At 38.3% G+C, this 25,008-nt stretch overlaps 1 protein-coding gene and 1 long non-coding RNA gene across 2 annotated transcripts in view; one reads left to right on the forward strand and one right to left on the reverse strand.

Moving 5' to 3' along the window:
- LOC110831063 (uncharacterized) overlaps positions 1-14,397 on the forward strand; it is a 46,706-nt gene extending 32,309 nt beyond the window's left edge. The window contains exons 2-3 of the long non-coding RNA XR_002543466.2: positions 12,513-12,562; positions 14,114-14,397. This is a non-coding gene — a long non-coding RNA (uncharacterized LOC110831063). The remainder of the gene's footprint in view (positions 1-12,512; positions 12,563-14,113) is intronic.
- LOC110831062 (protein spaetzle 3) overlaps positions 1-25,008 on the reverse strand; it is a 55,980-nt gene that overhangs the window by 14,942 nt on the left and 16,030 nt on the right. The gene's annotated exons all lie outside the window — the stretch shown is intronic.

Raw genomic sequence — 25,008 nt, forward strand, 5'->3', positions numbered from 1 at the left:
AAATTTTTAATTCTTTATCGAAATTCCCAAACTAGAAAGAAACTGCGAAAATTATGCATGGTATCTTTTACGCTTAGTTCAAACGATAAATAAATAGTCTTCTTTATAATAAAAGAGTTGCTGGCATAAATTTTTAGATATGTTTGTCGAAATGTTAGTAACAAGCCATTAAAATAGATGTAATTGGTTGTAGAAGGACTGTTGTAGTAGAGTTTTGTCATTACATACCTCAAGTATTTCATGACGTTTGCTACTAATTCTCGTTTTCCGCCATTAGTCGTAATACTACGGAAGTGGACATGCAATACGCTCTCGCGGTGTGTGTTTAAACTTCCGGTGATTTACACTGCGAAAAATGACATCTCTAAAACTTAATTTACGTAACATACTTCGTTTAATTTCACTAATTTTATTGACATTAGGGTACATGTAAATACCTTTAAAATGACATCAAAGAGGATAACTAATTACCTAAGTCCATACAGCGGAGTTCATCCTGAGAAACTAGTAGTCGCTCAGCTAGTTAAGAAACTTCCCGTCTTCTATGTAGCATAAGAGTCAATTATCGTGTTCAAAAAAGTCCACCGACGACCCGTGTCGTGTACCATTAAAACTCAACCCACACATCACATACATCGGATGCCTCGAGTAATCCACTTTCCTAACCTCCCACGTGACACGAGTCAAGATCACCTTCGTTCCTTTGTTGCTAGGCCGCTGCTCACGCATGTGCGAAAATGGTGCTTTCAAGAGCAGAACGTGTTTTCATTCCTGAACATTACTTTGTATCGTAATTGTTTGCTGCCGTTCAGGAAACATTTTCACAATGCGTGTCCTGACAGGGAAATACCGAATAGGACAAGAATACACTGACTGCTAACAAAATTTCAGGACACAGTGAGTGTTTGTCTGTGACGAGTGTCCGGTATATTTGAACCTACTAGGGATAAATTTAACTGGGATATTATCGATATTGGACAACAAGGCAATTCATGATAAACACAGGTAACCTACGTGATATTTCATCCCTAGTATTTTCATTTGGATGGATTTTGAAACTACTGAATTGGGGGCAATCTCAGTGGCATTGAATTACATTTTACGTGTTTTAATGAGGTCATTATGAGGAAATGAACGTTCAAGTATATGAGCAGATAAATAAGTAATATGGAAGCCAATTATTTGTGCCGCGGACATAACTGAATAATCTTGACCACAGAAGTTTATCTATTATTGACTATGAAGATAATTTATAATTTCTTTGTTCTGTTTGTCGCTTTGGTACGTTTGAAACAAATAATATTTATAGAAATTGACTACAAAATATCTGAGAAAAACGTGAATGATAATGGCTGCACGAATATTCCAGAATACTTGACTTACTTGGTCCAACACATGTTTATTTAACCTTTAGTACAAGTGGGCCTGAATAACAGCCTTCAGACGGAAAGAGAAAAGAAGCTAGCACCAGACGAATAGAAAGGTGTCTTTCTTATGCACTGAGTACGACCAAGCAGCTAATGTTTATGACTTTCTATTCTAGAGGTCCCCTGATTGAGTCCCGATAAAGCTATATGCAAAATAATGAAAAAGAAATCATGCAGCTGGGTTTTATTATAGTGAAAGTTATTGTCCTCGGTGCTTAATTAAACACCACGCCATATTGGCCTATGGTGGAATGGAGGGTTACCCTACTCGTCTTTAACCTCTGCATTTATATTTCTGTTGGAGCATTTTGATATTTCCATTCGTATTCCTCGTGATGATCAGGACCTTAATCGTACAACAATTTTATGAATTCTGTAGCCCCATAATAGAATGATTCTAATTTATTAATATTATACTCAACTGTTATTTTATTACATCTGTAATTAGTTTATATTAAAGTGTGTAACATTTAATAGGAATGAATGTTGTACTTTGAGGACGTATCAGACGCACAACACTGTAATTTTACGCAAGATGTTTCTGAACGTGTAATCAGACATTCTTCATGGATAGTTTTCTTGGCAGTAATAATGTCGCCATTGTGCTGATAACTTAGTTGTGTCCGCCTGCGCTGAATTATATTAAAAATGGCGCTACATGTTCTAATTCTTCACCCAGACACGTATGAGTTCTAAGTATTCGTATGTGAGCCTACTAAAACGATTAATCAACTCCCTGATACAGTGTATCTTAATTAATCGACGAGTATGTAATGATTAAAGAAAGGACAAATAATATATTGTTCATACCAAATTTCATGAAAATCTATCCACTGATTCCATTTATTTTTGGAAATTAAATACAGGAATGAACACACTCTATTATTTTTAGACGTGATGATACAATAATATAAAATCCTGTTTCCCCAGTCTGTCCTGACTGGTTGCTAGGAGATGCGTGATGCTTGATGCATTAAACGATCTATTTCGCATTTAACATGCCTAGTTGAACACATTAAATAGATGCGCTTTGTAAGAAATAAGATATGTAAATTGTTTCAGAAAGCGTATTTTAATAAGCACCTGGGCAATGATTGGGAGTTTTGGCCCGCGCTTAGCAAAATACGGAAAGTAGGATGAAAACTGCAGCTTTATAAAATGTTTTCAGCTGTTGAAGTGGCATGACTCGTCAAAATATTATTGATATATTTTGTCCTTACCTGCTACCAACATTCTGGCCCGTGTACGAAAATAGTCGCTGTTTGCTCTACGAACGAAGTGAAATTCGTAAATGCATACCGGATTATTGACCATTAGACCCGGATTCACCCATAATTGCCAGTAGTTCTATAAAGTATGATAGAAACAATGATTCCAATTTTGAACAGTATTTCCGTCTACACAGCCTTTCATTGTATCATATTGCACATGTTTCGACCGTCTTAGGTCATCTTCTGGTGCTTCAAATGGTAACGATAGTTAGGAATTCGCATTAAGCAATTGCTAAGCGACTCTTTGGTTAGCAGTGAGCATTAGTTTGAAGTTCAAGATATTTGAGTTCAAAAACTATTACTGAAATTGCACTAATGAAAAAATCCTCAACTTCATAAAATACGTTACAACCGCGAGATTTCAGGTTCTTACGGTCTTCTGATATGGTGCACGAAGTATGGTAGATATTAATCGATGTTTAAGAGGAGCTTGCTGCCTCCATCATCAAGGTTAATATCTGTCAGACTAAATACTATGACATCCTAAAGGATAGCCATCTTCGCGTTATGGCTGCTCTGGAAATTCCGTGTGGAATGTGAGAACAGTAAGGCAAAGAGTGTGACGAAACACTTCGCCTTTGGAATGTACCCTGAGGGATATTCTTTCCGTTATTCTTTCCAGGACAGTTCAAGAATCGAATGCTATAAAAGATAACTCAATGGAAAATAGTTTTTCTTGAGAAACTTATAGTTGCGCATGTTGTCAAGAAATGTCTCCTTGTCAAATCTAATGGAACATCATTACCGTATTTACCAGATCTCACCACTAGACCCTATCTTAAGCCAGATTAATGAAGTCAACTCCCTCAGACACTATTTAAGATCCGTTTTGATATCATCAAACTTTCTACGTCTAGGTGTCCCAAGTGGCATTTTCCCCTTTAGGTTCAGGTCTGCGTATGTGTCATGCTTCGCTCACTCAGTTCTTCTTGATAAAATCGCCCTAATAATAGTATTTAGTGGACAGTGCTTGTTATGGAGCTCGTAACCAGACGCAGTTTTCTCCAGCTTACACTTGCCTCCTTCCTCTTGGGTTCAAATATAAAATCTTCGATACATGCAAAAGGCTTCATTCTACACACAATGACTGGTTATTCGAACTTATTCACTAGTCCAATCATATTCGACTGATCAGAATGTTCTCACTGATAATTGTTGCAGGAAGGACAGACAGTTGTCTATGAAAAGATTAGTTATTTAATCCGGTAGTTGGAAGCGGCTTTTACAATTCGGCGTGTGTTCAATTGAAAGTAATTACAGAAGAGATCAGAATTTATTGACAAATTAAACAATCTCTTGAAGAATATGTGAAATGACTGAAACGTTTACTACTGAATTGAATAAAGAAGCAGGAGTTTGACCAATGTAACAGTGGAGTCAACGATGTTCAGAATAAATTTAATTCTAATGATTAACGGTCTTTCCCATGTGCAAATTATTTTCTTTACGGTAATTTAGACTTATGACTTTGTTATCGTAAAATAGTGACTAGTAATCTGCCCAAATTTACTGAAAATTGTCGTGTTGAAATGTTTTAAATCTGTTTAGTACATCACGAACAAGCTCTTAATACTAAATAACATTTAGTGGCATCATTTTTTAAGATTCTATAACCACAGTTATATGGACCCGGTAAAAAAACAAATATAGAAAGTTAGCATAACAGAATTTTTGAATTATACTCGGTATGTTCAAGCCACGACATTTCATTCAACTTTTGCATTATTAATTCACTTACAGATTTTTTCCTGTGTATCTTCGTGCCAAAATATAATTTATTTTACATTCTATTCTGTTTGAAAAATAAAATGAACTTACCAGTAATTTAAAATGTAGTTTTAAATTAGACCGTCGTCGTCTTCTTACAAAAATCTTCATTCTAAAAGATTAAAAGATACTTAAATACTCTTATCTTTGATGTAACGAAAGTCTTGGCCACAAATTACTCACTTCACACGTACATTGCAGACGATAAACACAAAACAACATACAGCATCAACATGTACAAACACACGCTTCACGCATTTAGTTGAATACCTTGAAAGAATATACCCCCCTTTCAATAAGTAACAGTAAGTATCAGAACCATCTATAATATTAAGAAATAAAAAAACACTTGTTATTCGTCTTTGAACACGCACAGGCATACAAAAGAAAAGATGACTGTGGTTAAAACGACCACGTGTTATTCCGCTTGTTAAGTACGCTCTCTTTTTCATGTGTTCGCACGAAGAAGACCTGAAAATTACTAGTTGTTCCAACAATAGTTGCCTCCTGCAAGTAACATCTCTCGACAAAGAGGTGTTCTCTTTTTCCCCAATACGTAGTCGTCTTAGTTGCTACAACGATCTCTGTTGTAGCATGTTCACTTGTTAGACTGAGTGTTCTTCACTCCAGCACATCACCCGCTGGACTGAGATGTGTTCTGGAGGTACAATCTCTTCGCCTTTTTACTGAACACAGGTAGAACCACGATGCAGCTCCGTGTCTGTCAGCATGTTCCGTATAAAGCAATTCGTCGTTAAGAAGTTCTCTAAGTTGCTCGGTAGCAACATGTAGGCGCCGGATAATGAAGGTCCATGAATTTGAGTCCCACTTACGTGTGTGTGTGTGTGGGAGGGGGGGGGGCCGAGGGTTCGGTTCGTTCATTCACATTTCCAACCGAGTGACCCAACGCAGAGATACGCCTCCTTCTAAGGACCAGCGCCTGAAGCCCTCATCAAGGCTTCGGCGTTTTTCAGTCCTTGAAGACGAACTTTAATGCGTTTGGAAGGAACGCCATTCGAGTCTCGGGCAAGACTCTGATTATCCTGACGGAAGTTTTTTGTGTTTCTCTCATTTCTTCCAAGGGTACACCGAGACAATGGCCGACCCAGAAAAAAACCACGATGGCATTTCCCCTCAAAGTTTCCAGCCAATTATATCATCTCATTCGAAGTTAAATAATCTCTTCAGTTGGTCCAGTGTCGTTGATTAACTTAACATGTAAATATATAAAATTAATGTTCGTCAGTAACCGTTAGAACACTTCCACTTAAACACTTCTTAGTGTACAATATCCTAACCCCAGTTCTAATTACAACAATGTTGGAAACGTGTACTGATATTCCAAACGAGCTCTTCATGTCTCATCACGTAGGTCGTTGTTGAGTCTTGGGGTCATTCCTGCACTAATGTCATGCCATTATTGCCTAACAATGGTTTCTAATGATAGACCTCCGGTCCCATTGTTGCGAGAAACGAGTCAGATAGGCATGAAAGGGTCCATAATATGTTCTTCGCTCACGCTAGAGCGTGAAGAACACCTGATAACTAAAATTAATAAATTAGTCGATTGTTTTCCAGTTTCGTTAATGGGCACAGAATTCTGAGTTTAGGTTTGTCTTGGCTTGTGACTCATCAGTTGACGTCTCATGTTTTCATGTCTGCCTTTTTCTAGAAGCCAATACTCGATCAGTTAATTCCTGCCTTCTATAGAATCTGAAGTTTAAGTACCATTTTAACAAAAACCCGCCATTTCGATTAACCCAATCCTACACACTTTCGTTTCAACTTGCAGCTCACATGAACGTCAAATGTGATGGAAATATGGTAATGGTGAACATGCAAGGATTTATGAGAAGGTGGTCGTTTCCTGTTTCAAGATGTTATTCTGACATTCGCCAGGAGAGCCTATCGAAACCTCATTTTGAATATCAGGTAACTCGGCCGAGTAAAATCGTGTACATCAAATCGTAAACTTCTTGACGATGGTGAAGAGTCAATTGAATAAAAATTTTCTTGGATATTATCCATCGTCTAGTAAATATAAAACGTAAAACGACGTTTCGGAGATGGAGAGCTAATCCCTATCTCCGGACGTCCGGAGATAGGGAGTAGCTCTATCTAGTGGGCCCAACTGTGTAGGAACCTGAAGACGGAGATAGAGTCCCATCTCCGAAACGTCGTTTTACGTTTTATATTTACTAAACGATGGATAATATCCAAGAAAATTTTTATTCAAAATCGTGTACGTTCTGAACAGGGTAGTGGTGCGCCATGAAGCATGAGTTAGCTCCATTAGATCTGTTGGAGGCCTAAAGGAAACTGCTGGCTTGATCTTCATTTGTGATCATATGAGTTACATATAAATACTTAAGGTTCCCCTGCAATATGAAGCTGGATCATGGTCACTCCAGGTCACTGCAAAGATTGGAATTTTGCCTTCGGCATTTCTCTTCACAGAACGCGCGTTTGTTGTGGTGTGAAGATACAAACACTTTCACGTTTGGTCTTCTTGGTTATGGCATCGTGTAAACGTGATTACCGGCGTTCCGGAGGTACCTAATGCCTTCATTTTGAGGGTATAAGTAAATAATCTGTATTGTGTACATGTAATATAGTGACCATGTCCGCACTGTCAGCTTTTATTAGATTGCATCCCACGTTTATGATTCATTCTCTCTACCAGAATTCCTAGAACTGGCAACTACCTGTTAAGTTTCTTGTGTCATTTGCAGCGTAACGTCATCTAATTTACGAGACAAGTAATTTCATACGAGTTAGGACTTGAATCAGAGGAAATAAAGGACCACAAAGACGACACAAAATTTCTTGCTGTCTTCTTACATAACATGCACAGCTGTTGGAATTAAGAACCAAGTTGAAGTGTTAAACCTTGTATCTCTCACCTCTAAGATATGTTACAGTTTACTGTTTCGTAAAAGAAACTGACGTAATTTACAAACAGGTATTTTAAAGTACGGTACCCAAAACTGATCTACTTCTCAATATTATTATGAGTGATTATTAGACACATAAAGGTAATCAGCGATAAGCCGTATACCAGATATCAGATAACCTGGCCGAAATTGGAACCGCGGAACACTCAAGGGAGATGTGACAAGTATACATAAAACTTTAGTTGGGAAACCTGAAATGAAGAAACTGCTTGGGAGATCTAGGTGTAGATCGGAGGATAATATTAAAATGAATCTCCAATAAATAGGTTATGATTAGGTACAATGTGGACTGGATTTATGTGCCTCAGAATAGGAACTAATGATGTATATAATATTATTTTTGCATAAAAAGTGTTAAGTTTATTGATTAACTGAGTGAGTACTAGCTTTCCGAGGACTCTTTTCAACCAACACCTAATTTCACAATTTACCTGGTGATAGGCGGACACAGCCTCTGTAAACAGATCTTAATAAATATTTTATTTCATTTAACATTTATATTAAAAAATAGAACAGAAAATAAATAGCTTTGTTTTATAAGTTGTTTGGTTACTTTTTCTACTGTTATCTGCAATAGGAAATCCGGAATCGGTGTCCATTAAAACGCAAAGTGCAGTTTTAAGTTCCATATACTACTTCACATCTTGTTTCCTTGAACCAATCACGTGTTCCTTATGGGAACTTCCTTTCGGAATTCTAAGGAGGAGTTAGTTCAGGTCAGTTAGCCAACCGAAAGATTTCAGTCCATCATACCGTCTCATAAACATCTGTTACTTGGATTCCAGAAAACCCTGAACCGAAACACGGAGATTCGATAGGATTGCAGGTTCTTGTAATCTGTGTAAACAACCAAAATTTATTTCGGACTAATAATTTCATATTGTAAATTCAAAGTTGTCATGGTACGTACTTACTAAGCACCACGCAATGAAGACTTACAGGAGTGTGCTGGGATAGCTTCATTCTTTCGTCGCCTCGGCACTAGACAGAGATTCAGAAACTAGCTTAAAATAGGCTACGACCGTTTCCTCTCCAGTACCTGCCAACTGAACCAGTCTCCTTGTTACGAGACTACTTCCATGAGAGCGGAATTTACCTCGCAGAGAAACTTTCCTGATTCTGTTCCCACTTTCGATTTCTGACACTGACCTGGATTCGTGATGCGGAAGACGTGATGAACGATGCTATTGAAAAGCGTTCATAGGTTTTCTCACGTATCAGAATCGTGCTCAGGGTCGACTTGATACCTCTGATTCTCGTAGGCAGCAAAGTATCTCGTTTGCATGTTTCACAGTGTGAAGTCGGAATGTTTATGACCGTTTATAAAAGTTTGGCTCACTACCGGCTTCCATTTCAAGATTATTTTGAGGAATTAGGTACAGTAGCCTGAGTAACTGAAATAATTCGCTAACATCAAGGAGGATAATACTCACTGAGAAGTTTATAGTAGCATATATTGATAATATATTATTTTACGTACCTGCAGGATCATTAATGTGTCCACAGTAATCCAACATTCGATACGCTGATATCCTGATAATGCTGAATTCAGTTCGCAACAACCTTTTTCCCATTTCCTTTAATATAACTTACATTTAAATATTATTCTCCCATCTACTCCCTTGTCTGCAAAGTAATGTTTTTCCATTTGATTTTAAACTAAAATCTAAATTTATCATTTATTCATACGTGCTACATTCGCCTTAATTCGATTGCCCTAATGATATTAAGTGAGGACTAAATGTTATGAAGCTCCATACTTTTCTACATGTTTCTGATTCTTCTTCATGTGGATTATTGTCTTGTAGGCGGTTACCAACGTTTCGCAGGAACGTATCGTCTCCGATCAATAAAATGTTATCGGGCAATCAGCCGCGTTAACTTGTTACCGTAGTAAACCGAAGTTTCGGGAACAAACTCTGTCCCCATCTTCAGGGTTCTGATGTGACTGGATCCTCGCCTGGCGACTTCCGAGGATCCAGTAACATCAGAACCCTGAAGATGGGGACAGAGTTTGTTCCCGAAACGTCGGTTTACTACGGTAACCAGTTAACGCGGCTGATTGCCCGAGAAGATTTTATTGATTGTACTCGTCGCGAAAGTCTCAAATCCCATAATATCGTCTACGTCTTCAAGGTAGAATGTTACTGAAGATGGAAGTCATGTTTATCATAGATATTGTTAAACACCTACAAGAATACACGGCTTCAACCTACAAGACCTCAATCCACACCCACAATTTTTGTTACTGTTAAATACCTCATCTTTACAAATATGCTCGTCGGTGTCGATGATCTTTGCCACATTAATCATAATTTCCATAGTGTTAGCAGAAGGAATAATATCTAGATATTTCCATTCAAATACAGCAACTCTTGACTCAGTATGGGACTCCAGAAAACATGTGTCAACAAAATATTATTAGAAAATTAACAATCAGGATTATACAAGAATCTTTCCAAACATAAATTACTAAAATGTTTTCATGTATTGAGCTTTGCCCATTACCTGAGGTACATTTAAATTAGAAATTTCAAGTAATTGCGGTGCAGTCATTGTAACAATTTGTTAATAATAATATTTTCAGATGATGGACACTTCATGGTTTGGCTTGTAGTCTTTTTCGTTTTATTACGTTAACTTCATCTAAATATTTTACCAATCAACAAAATTATGTTCTACTTTTGCACATTTCATTTCGATTCAAATCCAATTGGCGGCAGAGAATCTAAGGAATACGATGCCATCTAGTAGAGGTACAAACTACCTGCTGAATGAAGTGGCGTCCTCTTCACAACAGCCAACGTAACTACGTACAAGGACAGGTTGATTCGTTATACAGATATTTGAAATCACCCGTCAATAACTACGGTAAATTCTGATAATAGGCCCAGTACTTGAAAGAACGCCAACCAACGAACACATACATTTCGACGCATATCGTCGGCTATGCATTTCATTTACTGAACAGTTTGTAAAGCAAACCCCTCTGAATTCATGTTATTCTCGTGTATTTTAGTGAAACTTGTGAAAAGTATATACATTAGATTTCAGTTTGCTCGTTTCTTTTCGTAATAAAAAAATTAATAAGAAGTATGTAGTAGTGAACAAACAAAATTTACTTTGAAGATATATGCACATGTTTTACATTGCCTGCGGTCTAACAGTGATTTTAAAAAGTGATCACTTGTCTGTTGCATTGATGGATTATGTTGGGCATTGTCCACTGTCTGATGCAAGGTTATCGGTAATTTAATATTAAAATCTGAAATACTGTAACAACCAGGACAGTGAGAAACTAGTTACCGCCTCGTAGCTATGAGGTTGCCAAGGCGGTGTAGTCTGATAGAAATTTACCAATGTTTCAGAGGTCCTTGCTGCGTCCATCATCAAGGCGCGGAGTAAGCTACGCGCCTGGAATCGGTTTAAGACATAGGAAACTGTCAGTCAAAACAGAGCCTTGGCCGGACCAGTGGGAAGTGCAGTCAGGATCAGGCGAGTTCCTGCAAGCCAATAAGAGTGGCTCTTCGATCCTATTGGCTCTGAAACTTTGATAAAATTTTACTAGACTATACGGCGTTACAACCCAGAAGATAGCTATCCTATTTACCACCTGGATTAAATGTTGTTGTTTTTTGCGAATCACTTAGGGTTCAACTTCCGGTAAGGCAAAATTTTAATTTTCCTCGCCAAATCGTACAGACCACTTTTGGTGCCCACCGCCCAGACGCTAATGGGTACCAGGTTCGTTTCTTGTAGTAAAGAGGCTGTGGAATGTTGCTACACCTCCAGTTTTAAAGGATCCATCTATATTTTCAACATACAGACTTATAACTTGTATTGTTTACATTAATTTGCCCGTATTCATCAAATCCCAGTTATTCTGACTGTAAGCTTAACATGCATGCACAATCTTCCATTCCATGGCATATGGTCGGTCACGCCCTTGATTTGAAGTTGTTTTTGCGATCTAATTCTTCGTCCAAGGACAAAGTGAACGAACTATTCAGATTTCTGTTCTACCGTAAGTAACCTCACGTTCAACGTAAACAAAGCCAGTTCAGCCTTTATAACGTATTCAAGCTAAACCTTATCGGCCGTGATACAAACAGATTGAACTTAGGAGGCTGTTAGGAAGTTACATTGTGTTCCATCAGACAGAGCTCAAAAGTATATTTCCAGAATTAAAATGAATGAAACTAGGCTGTGATTTTAACAACGGAACTCCACTTTGATATGCGACATTCTCATATGATACTTAAATGGAACCAAGTTGTTTAGATATCGCCCGTTTACCCGAGCTAACGTCAATTCTTCAGTTGTGTGCTTATGATCCCTACATTAAACTAGGAATATAGAATATGTTGTAATAAGAACGAAATAAAGGTTTTGTGGAAGATACGATATGACTGGCATTGTGCAGAAATGTCAGAGCTAACCAAAAATGCAAGAAATGGCTCAACCACTATGAAAGAATTGTAATATTTACAAAGAACATCACTTGTTGCTTCTCAGAGATATGGTATCAACCTGAAGATGACTGTCTTCGGCGTTGTTACTTCGTGTAGTCTGGTATAAATTTGATTTGAGGTTTTCAAGGCGATGAGTCCGAAGATGGTTGTCGTCTGGGTTATAGTGCCGTGTAGTGTTGTAGAAGTTTACCAACGTTTCAGAGGTTCTTGTTGCCTCTACAATCAGGGCAGTAAGCACCCTTGATACGTCGGTGAACTTCTAGAACACAAGGCGCAACATCCCAAAAGAGACATCTTCACACCTGTAGATACTCGGTCCCTTTCGCTTCTCCAGGTACTAAGGTCACGAATATGAATCCCCGGCATTTGAAACTCACGTGCCAAACAAAGTAGTAATGGAACGTCAGTTAGGATAGCCGGTCACTGGGCCGACATTTGAACCCGGAACCTTTCGAATACGAAGCAGAAGTGCCAACCACACTCTGCCCTTCGATGCACTTTCCATTACATGAACTATACACCGTAAAGCGCGGTATTATTGAAGGTGTACTGAATTCAACATCGTTATTGTAGCAGATGTTAAAGTGTAACTTTATACTGTTATCTGACATTTATTTTCAGGTTCCAAAATCCAGTTTCCGATATGCGTCGTCATAAACCAAGACATGAAGGTAGGTAACTTTGCATTGCTTATGTAACTGTAATTACTGGAAAAGATTTGGTAGATACTTTAAACCAAAAGCTTGTGAATATACGGAAACAATTTTACGCAACTTAAATCGTGTTTGGTGGCTCTGAGTTCGAACAACTGGTTGTTTTTGATTGCTGATATTTACGAGAAAGATACTCAGAAGCCATGAAACTATATCATATTGTTGTGTGTGTTGTAATACGATATAACTGTTTGGTTCTCAGTTACGTAGCGGATGATATTTCTTAACTGCAGTTAACGAAAGGTTTCTGTTTCAGTGACTGTTGTTGGACGGTCTCTGCGATAGGATCGATGCCCCATGGGCAATTCACAGAATTCTTACGCTCTTTCACAGAGACACCCGTGTACATAGTTTGTTCATTTAACCATTCTTAGAGTCACGGAGTCAGTTATGAATATTGTTTTGCCAGAGTACGCGCAACGCAGTTTGAAAGCGACTGTTGTATAATGCATAATGTTAGCCCTTTATATATTCTTCTTTATGTACAATCAACAGGTTTTTCTATTTTTTTCCCGCTATGTAGGCAAGTCATTAGTTACACTAGGCATTCTGAATGGAGACTGTACTCGCTTGTAACCGCAAATGCTCTCCATGATTCGATACAAGTTACAAACGATCGCACACATTCAATGCCGATCTTTTTTTATATATTTTTTTTGCGTATATGCTCAGCAGGTATGCTCTTGACAACTGGCTGGGAATCCCCGAGGTCATCTGTAATGTATAAGAATATTTTAAAATAAGAAAGCAGAGCCTGTTAAAACGTTCTTTTATTCTGTCTAATCGTTGTATGTTTCACTTTTCTGTAAAGTTTATTTTACTTATTAATAACTTCGATATGTTGTGGGCTATCAACTAAAGTAATTATTGCACTTCACAGAATATCATTAGGTTGGTCTATTTAACGTTGCTGGGACATATTCAGAATAAATGTGTCGTTGATATGAAATTATGTGACATAACACGATCATCCAGCAATGTAACTTTTCTGCGAATTAAACAGCCGAAGTTCGATTCAGAGCAGAGGATTTGTAAAAATTGTCTTCGTCACCAAGGTCATAATAATGCTTGGACATAACAAAATTAGTATCCAATAAATCAATTAAATATTTACGTTCTCATTTGGCAACAGTAACTAATTAGCATCTGGAGATAGGTATGTAACATTTTACTGCTGATAGCTTATAAACGCAAATGTAAATTCTGTATAATGTATTTATTATAACAAACGCGGCGACGTATACTGGCGAAAATTATGGACTAAACGTATGATTAAAAGTGAATAATTATTAATTTATATTAGCCTCTTCATACAAATGGAAGCGTTTAAAGAGTCTGGAGGTGGGTTATGTTATTTCACATACTTAATGTTTTATTAATCAGCTTACTGCACAATTAATTTTTATTTTATACATTGACAGCCTTCACTAATATGACTGATTCAGTGACAGTGTAATGTTTCTCGGAGGAACAGGAAAGGCATAAAGTAAAACACTCCCTGTTGCTTAGGGTCGCCAGCCACCAAGAGAAGAACTGGTCTACCCTTCCACTGAAATGCTGAAGAGACTGGGCAATGCAGACACCACCACCAGGAGTGCCCTGCTGCATGTAAAACAGCAGGGGTGAGTAGGATCATATTCACAACATTAAAATTTATTTTAAGTATCATCGACCACAAATGAAATTGTACATCTTCGTTTTAAATTTCCATTTAAATGTTCAAAACAATATTGTTTTTAGTAGGGCTATTAACATAATGAAAGAATTATGTTAATGTAAACCGTCACGCTGGATATAAAACTGTTATAAACCAAAAAAAAAAAAACTTCGTTAGTTGCGATGTCTTTTCGATGCTGTTGTTTGAGGAGCCAAGAGCTGAAAGCACATGCACGTAATTCCACAAAAGCTAAAGAACTGTATCGTTTGCATAATGTACGTAACGGAACGAAACGTGTGACATAGTTCGTTAAAATAATTATAGTGGGTTATATAACAATTTAAATTTATCATTACTAGTTTCAAAAATTTGGTCTTTTTCCATTGACTCTTGAATGTTTGTAAACTGACTTTAAAAATCACTTTTCGAAGGATGGACCTGCCTTCGTCATCAGGTGTAGGAGACACTAACTCTTTGAACAGACAATGAATGAAGTCTAAAAAAAAGACTAATATAATATAATCACCAAAGACAGAGAATGACTAAATTCAACAACTTAAAGCACTAGCTATACGTACATGGCAGAAAAATACTAAAGTATTTTGAAATACGAGGAGCGTCCACAAAGTAAGTTTCCCACTCGTCCCACAGCTAGCAAACCTTATATTGCGCGAAGCGACTGTGCTTACGTGATAGAGCAATGACGTAGCATGGCGCATGCACTAACGGTACTTCCCGCGTTCTCACAGTAGCATCGTTGCAGCTGTTGAAGATGGAGGTTCTTATTCCAGCTCCCGCCGACTGTGAAGTGCGGTCAGTGATAACGCTAGGCCGCACACGGCTCGACGGACAGCAAGTCTCCTGCAGGAGTTCAGCTGGGAGGTGTTTAATCATTCACCCTACAGCCCGGACCTCGCTCCCAGTGATTTCCATCTTTTCCTACACCTCAGGAAATTCCTGTCTGGTCAGCGTCAGCGTTTTGAGAATGACAGAGAGGCGGAGATGGTTGTCACACAGTGGTTCCAATCCCAGGCGGCAGACTTCTACGACACAGTTATTCAAAAGTTGGTCCCACGGTATGACAAATGTCTCAATTCCGGTGGCGAATATGTTGAAAAATAGCTGGACACTTGCTGTATCTGTTGCAATAAATATTTCCATGAAATTGTGTTTTGTTTCTGTGAACGGCCCCAGGGAAACTTACTTTGTGGACGAGCCTCGTATGTTTCAAATGCCATGTTTATATGATAATAATAAACGAATCATTGAAGTAAAATGTCTTCAAGAACTTCAAATTTTGCTGTAATTATTCTAAGGTAAAAATCTATAAAGTACTCTCATGTTTGCAAAGGAGTGCTATCTGGAATGTTGCTCCATCTTTCCATTAAAGTGTGGAGATGAAATTACAGCTTTGGTTAACATAGGGCTTATGCAGTGCAGATACAGAACAGGAATTTGTGAGCGCTGCGATGTTATTTTCCTTTAAATCTTACTTTATTTCATGCACATTGTCCGATAAAAGGAACCTCAGATAAACTAATTTATGTAAAATACTGCACTAGAATTATTTACGAATGAGTTTATAGGAATAAATTATTGTGTGCAGGAGGCAGTATGAAACGAATGAAATGAATTCTGCTTCCTGCAAATGTTTCTTATAAGGCGAAATGAGTAACGATATTTATAAGTTAAACATTCAGCATGTAACTTATCAAGGTAACGGAATGGAGTTTAAACGCCAAGAAATGTCACACGGTGTTGTGAAACGTTTCGCTGGCAACGACTTTTAATATCTATTTGTTCGTCAAAAAATGTATCGTGTTACTTTATGACGTAATCTTATCCTTGCACTTGCGTTCACAAGTTTCTTTAATTGTTTACTCCATTTTCTTCAAAAGACAACACAAGATTTAAAAAATTAATAATGGAGTTATTTACTTAAAACAAAAAGAATTATTGACTAATCAGGAATTTAGTGTGTATATGAATGCATTTAGAAAATGTAAAAATGCTATTGCAGGACATAGACTGATCCTAGGATCGGTATCATTTGACTATTGTTTCAACATTCCAATATTTAATTGACTGTTCAGATATAGGTCTTTCATGCATAGCCCGAGCGAATGTGAAGTATAAAGTGTTTTGTCAACCGGTAATCTATAGGGCAATGAGAATTGCAACTAAATTACTAACAAAAAATGAAGAAAATCATCGTCAATGTGTGATCGAAACAGCTGTATCGATACTCGATTCATATGAGGTGCGATCGGAAAGTTTCAAGACTGTGTCAATAGCGGGCGAACCGGATGTAGTACGAGCTTCTGCCTTTAGGGGGTGCGGCCTACATTCATAGTGAATCAGTGTGCCAGCCGGTATCATCGAATTAGCATTTGTTTCTTAGTTACGGGCGTTTTGGTAGTGCATTACACCGACCCTCCTGCGATTTTGGAATGGCGTGTGCATCAAATTTTGCCAAAGACTCGCCAAAACGGCTACGGAAACCTATGAAATGCTAAAGCAAGCATTTGGGGAGTCCGCAATGGGTCGTGCACAAACTTTTGTGTGGCATTCACGTTTTAAAAATGGCCGAACCTCTGTCGATGATGACGAGCGTTCTTTACGACCATCTTCGAGCACAACGCCCGAAAATGTTACGAAGATTCGGCAGGCCATTCACGAAGATCGACGTCGTACCATCAACGACTTGTGCGACATTGTTGGGATAGGCTATGGGACCTGTCAGCTGATTCTAAAGGAAGAACTCCACATGCGACGCATCATGACAACGCGCCAGCGCACACCGCCCTCAAAGTTCGGCAGTTTTTGGCGTCAAACACCATGGCCGTCATCCCACACCCTCCTTATTCGCCGTGTGACTTCTTCCTCTTCCCAAAGATGAAAATTCAGCTAAAGGGAAGGAGATTTGAGACGATAGAAGAGATTCAGGCAGAATCGCAGATGGTGCTTGACAGGCTGACAAAGAAAGATTTCCAGGGATGCTTCCAGGCTTGGCAGCGGCGCTGGAATCGTTGTGTTCACTCCCAGGGGAACTACTTCGAGGGTGATGGATGAATTTAATACCTGAGATAAGTGTACGGGTTTTTATAGGCGCAGTCTTCGAAACTTTCCGATCGCACCTCGTATAACTTTGCAGTATACTTTATGGCATCAAACCTCTATCATTATATTCAGTAGAGCTAGTAGTTTATAACATGCAGGTCTGACCTATTCATAAGGACCTTGAGTATACTAAACCGAAGAATCATAAAAACAACCAAGCTGGAAAATATGTTTCGTAGAGGCAACAGTCCGAACAAGATATACAGCTAATAGATACCACAGATCGATGAACATGTTCGCAGTGTATAAGGCCACCTGACAAAATACTCGGTTATTTTAGTTTAGATGTTTAATAAGTTGGTAACAACCGAGGGAGACGAGGAAAGCACAGCACCTATTAAAATATTTTATAAAAAAGTGACAGAAAGTGTTACCTAACCTGCCTTTTCTCAGAAAGAAACTTTTTAAATTAAATAACCGCGTCTCTGCTAGAATTAGAAAGGTGGTAACTGATGTATGTCATTTAGAGCCCATAAATACTTGCATTCCACCTTTATTCCTATGTTATTCCACGACGCTTTTTAACTGAACAGTGCACCAATTAAATGAGGTTAGTATCCATCCAGCAACGAGTCTATAATATCGAAACTTGATAACAGATTCCCTGTTTCTGTCTAAGCTGCAATGCAGACTCGTGTCTTAGTTGGAATACTGTCTGACCAAGTAGGACGTTGTATCTGTGGTGTGCCGTGTACTTTGCATGCAAACTTCTGTCTGTACTGGAGTACGAGCAGAAGGACCTGTGATATATTGTCTCCCCCCCCCCCCCCCACCTCATGACGGCACTTGGCGGAGTCTATCAGGCGCCAACAATTGTATGTTCAAGGTTTGGAAAGGAAGATCCCGTTGAATTCTTAAACGCCCAAAATTGTTTCATAAGGTTAAAAAGTTGTACGAAAGAATAAAGTGGGTCATTGTTTACGTCGTAGCCTATCACGTTTTATTATGCACATAAAATTGTCATCGCTGAGGATCCATATTATCTTCAACACGACCATAGTCACAAATAATAATGGCGACCGAAAGGTGGGAAAGTGATTACATACGAGTTAACATTACTTTGAATATTACAGTATGGCCACTGTAATAACAGAATGTGTTACGGACGTTTTATCTTAACAGCAGGGATTCTCAACATTTTCTACACGTGGAGCCAGGTTTATTCCTTCTTATCGATTCGCGGGCGGCAGTGTTATAAATGAGGGCAATTTGTTGAGACGCCATGGCGGCACATTAAGAATGATGCTATATTAGACTTACTATTGCAAACAGGTTCATGTATTACTCAGCAATTTTCTTTAACAAAAGTAGTCGTTAATGAGATATCTGACACTACTTTTGCTTGAGTAATCTTTCAATATCGACTTTAATTTCTGTTGTTATGATTAACACGCGCTCTCTCTCTCTCCCCCCAAGTGTTCGTATATAGGACGCGTCAGAGTTCTTGATCTGACGTTTTTAATTGAGCTGAAATACGCACTACCATTAACAACACGTGTTTCTTGATTCCAGCAAACTCTTTTCATAAAAAAAGCGAGACACAGGTTTACGAGAAATGTATGCGGGCCACGGCTTGATGCCCCTTGTCATACAGTGTTGCATCCAGCACAACTCTTCTAATCTACAGTAAAAATTGTCCATTGTCGTTTGTCCAAACACTTTTACGTTTTCCTCACGAGTAACGAGTTATTTCGAATCGGGGAAAGGTACAGGGACACGATAATTGACCTCTGGGTACCACAAAGGCGGAAAATTTCTTGACTAGACGAGTGGCTGCTAACTTACCAATGACTCCACGGAGTTAGCTAATTACTACATTCAATTTATTCAATGTATTTAGTACTTTTAATATGATTAGTAGAGATTTCCAGATTTGCCACACAACCAACATAACCAAAGCAGAAGAGAATATGCTCAGTGCATTAAGAAGATACTTGGGCTTAGCACTGGGACGGCTAGTAAATAGGCATATTCTTTGCCACACAGTCTGATTTATTAGTGTATATAGAGACAGTTAAAAGTAAACTTACAGTAGCAGAAGGACTTGACTTACATCACCGTGACTTTCCATTTTGACTAAGCGGCTACTGATTTACCTGACTCAGGATTTTTGCTAATTTATACAGTTCTCGCACCTTAAACCAAGTCACTTTGCTCCTTCAACTCACAATTGATGGTGGCTTCTTGGAATCCTTGCAAATTAAATCAGTCCCTTCACTCTATGGTTCTCTTAATACAATTAAATAGATCGGACTGAATTTCACGGTTAGCTGGTTTCTGAAATTGGTAATTTTTTTTTCGTAAAGTAACAGATGCAAACAGTCGTCTTTACATTGCCGCAAGGAACTCATTGGGTATCTACGTAACGCCTTGTCTTTACTCTTGCATTTGTATAAAAACATTATTAAACCTGGAAACCTGGACATACCCTTCATCTGTTGGAATTGAACTCAGGGTTCCCGAACGCGAGTCTGACGTGTCATTGCTGCTGCCATGGGGTGTGGTTGCACTTGCACTGTGGGTATCAGATCGTGTAAAATGGTTGTGGCAAGATATGACGCACATTTACATTCGATTGTAATCTGGATCAGTGCTATAAATCGACTTTCAACAAGAACCTTACAATTACTTTAAGCAGCTCTATTTTATTGCAACTAATGGTACAGTACGTCGCGATCCTTATCTGACTTCCAGTACATCAAACAGGACTGCGCAAGTGTTTTTAATTTGTCATCAGATAATTTTGCCATTGTAAAATTATGCTTTAGCATATTACTTTTAACGCTGAAGTTTCGTTTAAATTGAACTTTGACTGTAGCGTAATGAGCAAAAGTAATTAGAATGTATTCACAGTTAATATGTTACATCTGTAGTGTGGAAAAGAGTTGACGAGAAGATTCATAATAATGCACTGTTCGCCAATTGTCATGAGGGTGATGAAATCAAGGAGGATTAGTTGGGGAGGGTATGCAACACCCATGGGGCAGATGTGAAATGGATGCTGAATTTTAGAGGGGAATATAAAAGGAAGAAACCACTTGGGAAACCGAGGCTTTGATTGAAATTAATAAAAATTGTTTTAAATTATTATTAAAATTAATCTTAATGAATCATTAACTACTGCAATGCAGACGCTATTAAAAAAACTTGATCTGGTTATTTACATCGTCGAATGGTAGGATGATTATGAATGATAAAACTGGAAAGGATGTGAAAGGAAGCGGTCGTTGTATGTTTTAAAAATTTGCGTGGAGAGACAGAATACTGCCTCAGATAGGATAGCAAGTCTCCGGGTCGAAACTCGATGTCGGGACCTTTGGACATTTAATGACAATTTTATGGAAATGCAGTTTAAGAATGTGAAGGGTGTTGAACCTGCACAGGGCCTTATTCTTCGACAATAAATGTCCCAGTTCAGTAGATGCACGGGATATCATGAATAGCTGAATAATTATAAACTTATCAGCAAAAAGTCAATGCCAGTTAGTTCATTAGTAACTTTCTGCTTTTTAAGCATTTTCCTCTTCATTTATTTTATTAATCAGTGATACTCAAATATGCCACAATTTGCATAATAAAAGAGAAATCATCACAGCAAGCTAACTGTTTAAAAGAAACTCGAAATTATTATTCCATCACATTTACCACGACGTCATCATCATCATCATCATTATCGTTGTTGTTATGGAGATGGCAATGATCTGTGATTATTTTCAACTTTCATAGAATATTTTCTTTATAATGCTTAAATTAATACACTCTATACAAGTTGAAAACGGCTGCCTCCTGCGTACCGTGTAGTCTGGTAAACTACCAGACTACACGGCACTGTGCAACTCAGAAGACAGCCATCTTCATACTTGCCGTAGTGAAAACTTCAAATCTGATACAATTTCATCTGTTCAGGCTAAAGTTGGGACAATCCAAAAACAGGTTTAATGATTATGAACTTCAAACTGGTATCCACTGTACGTAACTTGTTCTGCACCACGGTATTCTGCAGTGGAGCGTGAGATGAGGGTGTGTGAGTACTGGCTCATACCGTGAAGCAACTACAAGCAATTAACTGCACTCGGCGCCCTTGAGTCATCATGGGGCACACCCTGCCCGTGGCCCCACTTTTTGAAGTGCGGACGCGTTCCTCAGTGTTACAAATGTTGAGCAGGCAGCGTGACTTGTGAACCGCGCTCTGTTACGCAGACCGATTGTCTGATATGTCGTAGGAAAACTGAAAGTTGTACCCCGCTGTTCAGTGTACACCGTACTACAGCGTAGAAAATACCAGATTAATAACAGTTATTTGTTTTCCTGCTAGAATTCCATCGATTCAACGTTTCCCGACAGTCACGTTTCTGTCATGCGCGTTATCAGATGCATTTATTTTATTTTATACGTTTACGATGTCCCACTGCCGTAGTGTTTCTGACTGTCCATTGCAAGTTCGCGATAACTCTTTTCGACGTTTTGATTTCAAACGAAGAGCTGGCAATAGCGCTGCATTTTCCGTCCGAACTTAGGCTTTCTACGTCACACAGAGACGGGGTCAAGAATCATTTAATACGGACGCCACTTCAGTTTCTGTCTCTTCAATAAAGCTCGTATTTTAATATTTTAGGAGACGACAATCTTTTACCGAAACCAAACGGAGATTAAATGCATCCCCGTTGTGTTATTTACTGTAATATATGATAATTCCTTACAATAAATTACATTTACGAGGTAAGGCAAGAAGCGTGAGTCGGCTCAAATTTTATAAAATATTAAATTATTTTTAAAAACTCATACGCATGAATAAACACCGAAGTAAAATACAAGCAATGAACATAAACTATTTAAGGCCAGAGAGGAGAGAGAAAAAGAATTAAAATATGTCGTTTCGAGAACACGTGCAGGGAGTGTAAGAATGTGTACGGAAAATTTATTTCACTAGTCTTAACTGAAAAGAAATGTCCATGAAACAGTAAGGATGTCGGAACAGAAAGCAGCTCACGCGTTTCTAGTTGATGACAATAACAATTTAGTTGCACAGTGCAGTGCTTTGGTCTGCAGTGTGGGAAATCAGCCTTACCGATAAAATCCAGGCTCGTTAGTAGAAGTGCCTCCGGAAAAAAACTCTCTTAGCGCATAAAATTTCCTTTTTATTTCGAATTCGGTGTTTTTATCATAATCTGAACGTGATCTCGGTGAGTTTTACTCTTACAAAGGCAGCTGGCTACCTGAGAACAACACCGTATAGGCCTATCAGTTAAATATCTTGATGTTGGGCCTATATGTTGTAGACCTACAAGTTATAAAACAGGACTGATGGCCACTGGAGCGTGGCGTGACGTTCTAAAAGGGGACCGAACAACTGCTTTTAATAAATGCGCATTTCTGTCCATCGTAACCTCGGTTTACGAGCAGATACACATCAGAGCAGAGGAGGGGAGATTGCTGCTCTCAATGCCTTTTGACGCAATGATTGCGAAGTGTCAGGTCGTGCAGATTAAGCGACCGTACTTTTCTACTACGGTTTTATAGGCTTCCACAGTCACGACGGTACACTACGGCAGCAATGTTAAAGTAGGCCACGATATAGAAAATTAAACACTTCACACTGTTTATTTTTAAACTGCTTAGTATGGAAGACAACTTTCAACACTGCAATAAACGTCTAGGTTATTAGCAAGGGAATATAAAACACTACGCAGGATTGTCCATTATGTCAGTATTAAGTTGGATTTTGTTTGTCTGAGGTTCTTTGTGTTTCATAGGCACGAAGTTCGGAGAGTTAGTTCATTTCTCGTGTTCAGGAAACTGGTAATTACACTTTAGTTTTCATTGCTAAAAGCAAGTTACTGGGAACATTGGGATCGAACCTGAAACCTCGGAGTACCAGGCTGTTACACTCACTAGATTAATAAAAATCCACCAGTATAATGACAGTCAATCACCTGAAGACTGAAATTTTGTCAGCTTTTGAAACATGTAAACCAAACATGCCTCTGATAAAATGAAATACTCAACATAAAATCGGTTTAATGAATCGACCATTGGTGCAAACGTTTAAAGAATCAAGATTTTTAAGTTTTATGGGAGACATCAGAAGACAGTGTAGGAATTATATATGCATTTTCACTGTAACTGTATTTCCACTCTTGTTCGAAACAACTATCCAGGCGAAATAAGAAATACAAAGAAAATAAAACAGGTCACGTACCTAAACAAGTACAAATTGTACTGCGTATAAAACTCTGTGCACTTCAATAACGTTATTGGTAAACCTTCTTGGGAATCATAAATTATACCAGGTTTTAAAAGTTGAAAAAATACAAGACATAAAAATGAAATTTATTTTCTGGACATCACATGGTCCGCGTTAAACCAACCACCTACCAGTGATTTGTAGAAACTTCAAGTAAAAGCTTCGATTATGAAGATGGCTGTCTTCTGAGATGTACCTTATAGTTTGATAGAAAACGACGGACGTTTCAGATAAGCTTACTGCCTCCATCACTTCGTCACTGGAGTACAGACACCAAGTAAATTGACGTGGACAACACATATTTTCCAGCAGATAAACTGGAAGTTCCGTAAGCTGATTAGTGAAATGAAGCATAACAGTGACTGTTATTCCAGAGGCTGCACCTAGATTCGACGAATATAAATCCCTGACATCTTTAATTATCTGAGGACACGCAAATGACCTCTGACCAACAGGTTGTTAAGGCTATAAATGTCACTGAATCACGAACCTGATCAAATTAATTTGACCCCCACGAGACTGCCCAATTATAAACTTACAGCTCCGAGGTTAAATGTCCGTTTCACTTTCGGAATTACGCTGGACAGACGAGGATATTACCACCAGACACTTTATTTTGCAGTCAAGCCCGTGTTTTGAGTCATTTAGTAATTTTCCTAAACTTTTACATTCATTTAATGGAGTCACCCACCTTTTGATGGTGTATGTAGCTTTACCATGTGGAATGAATTTTAAGGGTACGAATATGTGGATTACTTTCATGTAGATCAACAAATACCCCGTCTTTTGTGGAACCTGACGGTTCATAACCGTGTTTTACGACAGATAGTCACTGGTCCCTGTCCTGAGCCTGATGAGTTGAATTCACACCATGTCGCATTTATTTAATATCGTTGTGATACTTTCATTCTATTCACACGTAGGTCTCCCAAGTGGTTTATTGCTTTCAGGGTTTCCCACTAAAGTTCTGTATGTATTATTATTTCCCTAATGCGTGCTACATACTCTACCTATATCATTCTCCTTAATAATAAATGAAAATAATAATAATAATAATAATAATAATAATAGTCAGAGAACGTAATTCTTCTTTTAAATAAAATATGGCACGCCAACCCCTAAAATGAGCAGAGCCACGAGTATGTGAAAGGCCTACTCTTTTATGTCAGCATCATAAAGTTTCAGACACGTCCCAACAAAACTTCTGCAGAACTAGAGGAATTTCCGTACCAAAGCCAAGGACTTTATCGTAGTTCTTTCATATCAGTTAAACTCAGTATGTCTGCTGACTGGCGACATGCAGTGACTGATAACGCAGAAACACCAAAGATGTTTTATGGCAGACTTCAGATAAAGACGAAACATCACGCAACAGTAATGTGA

Source organism: Zootermopsis nevadensis, unplaced genomic scaffold (genome assembly GCF_977971745.1).
Source record: "Zootermopsis nevadensis isolate Lab colony 2312 unplaced genomic scaffold, Znev_1.0 Znev_ptg000030l, whole genome shotgun sequence".
NCBI lineage: Eukaryota > Metazoa > Arthropoda > Insecta > Blattodea > Termopsidae > Zootermopsis > Zootermopsis nevadensis.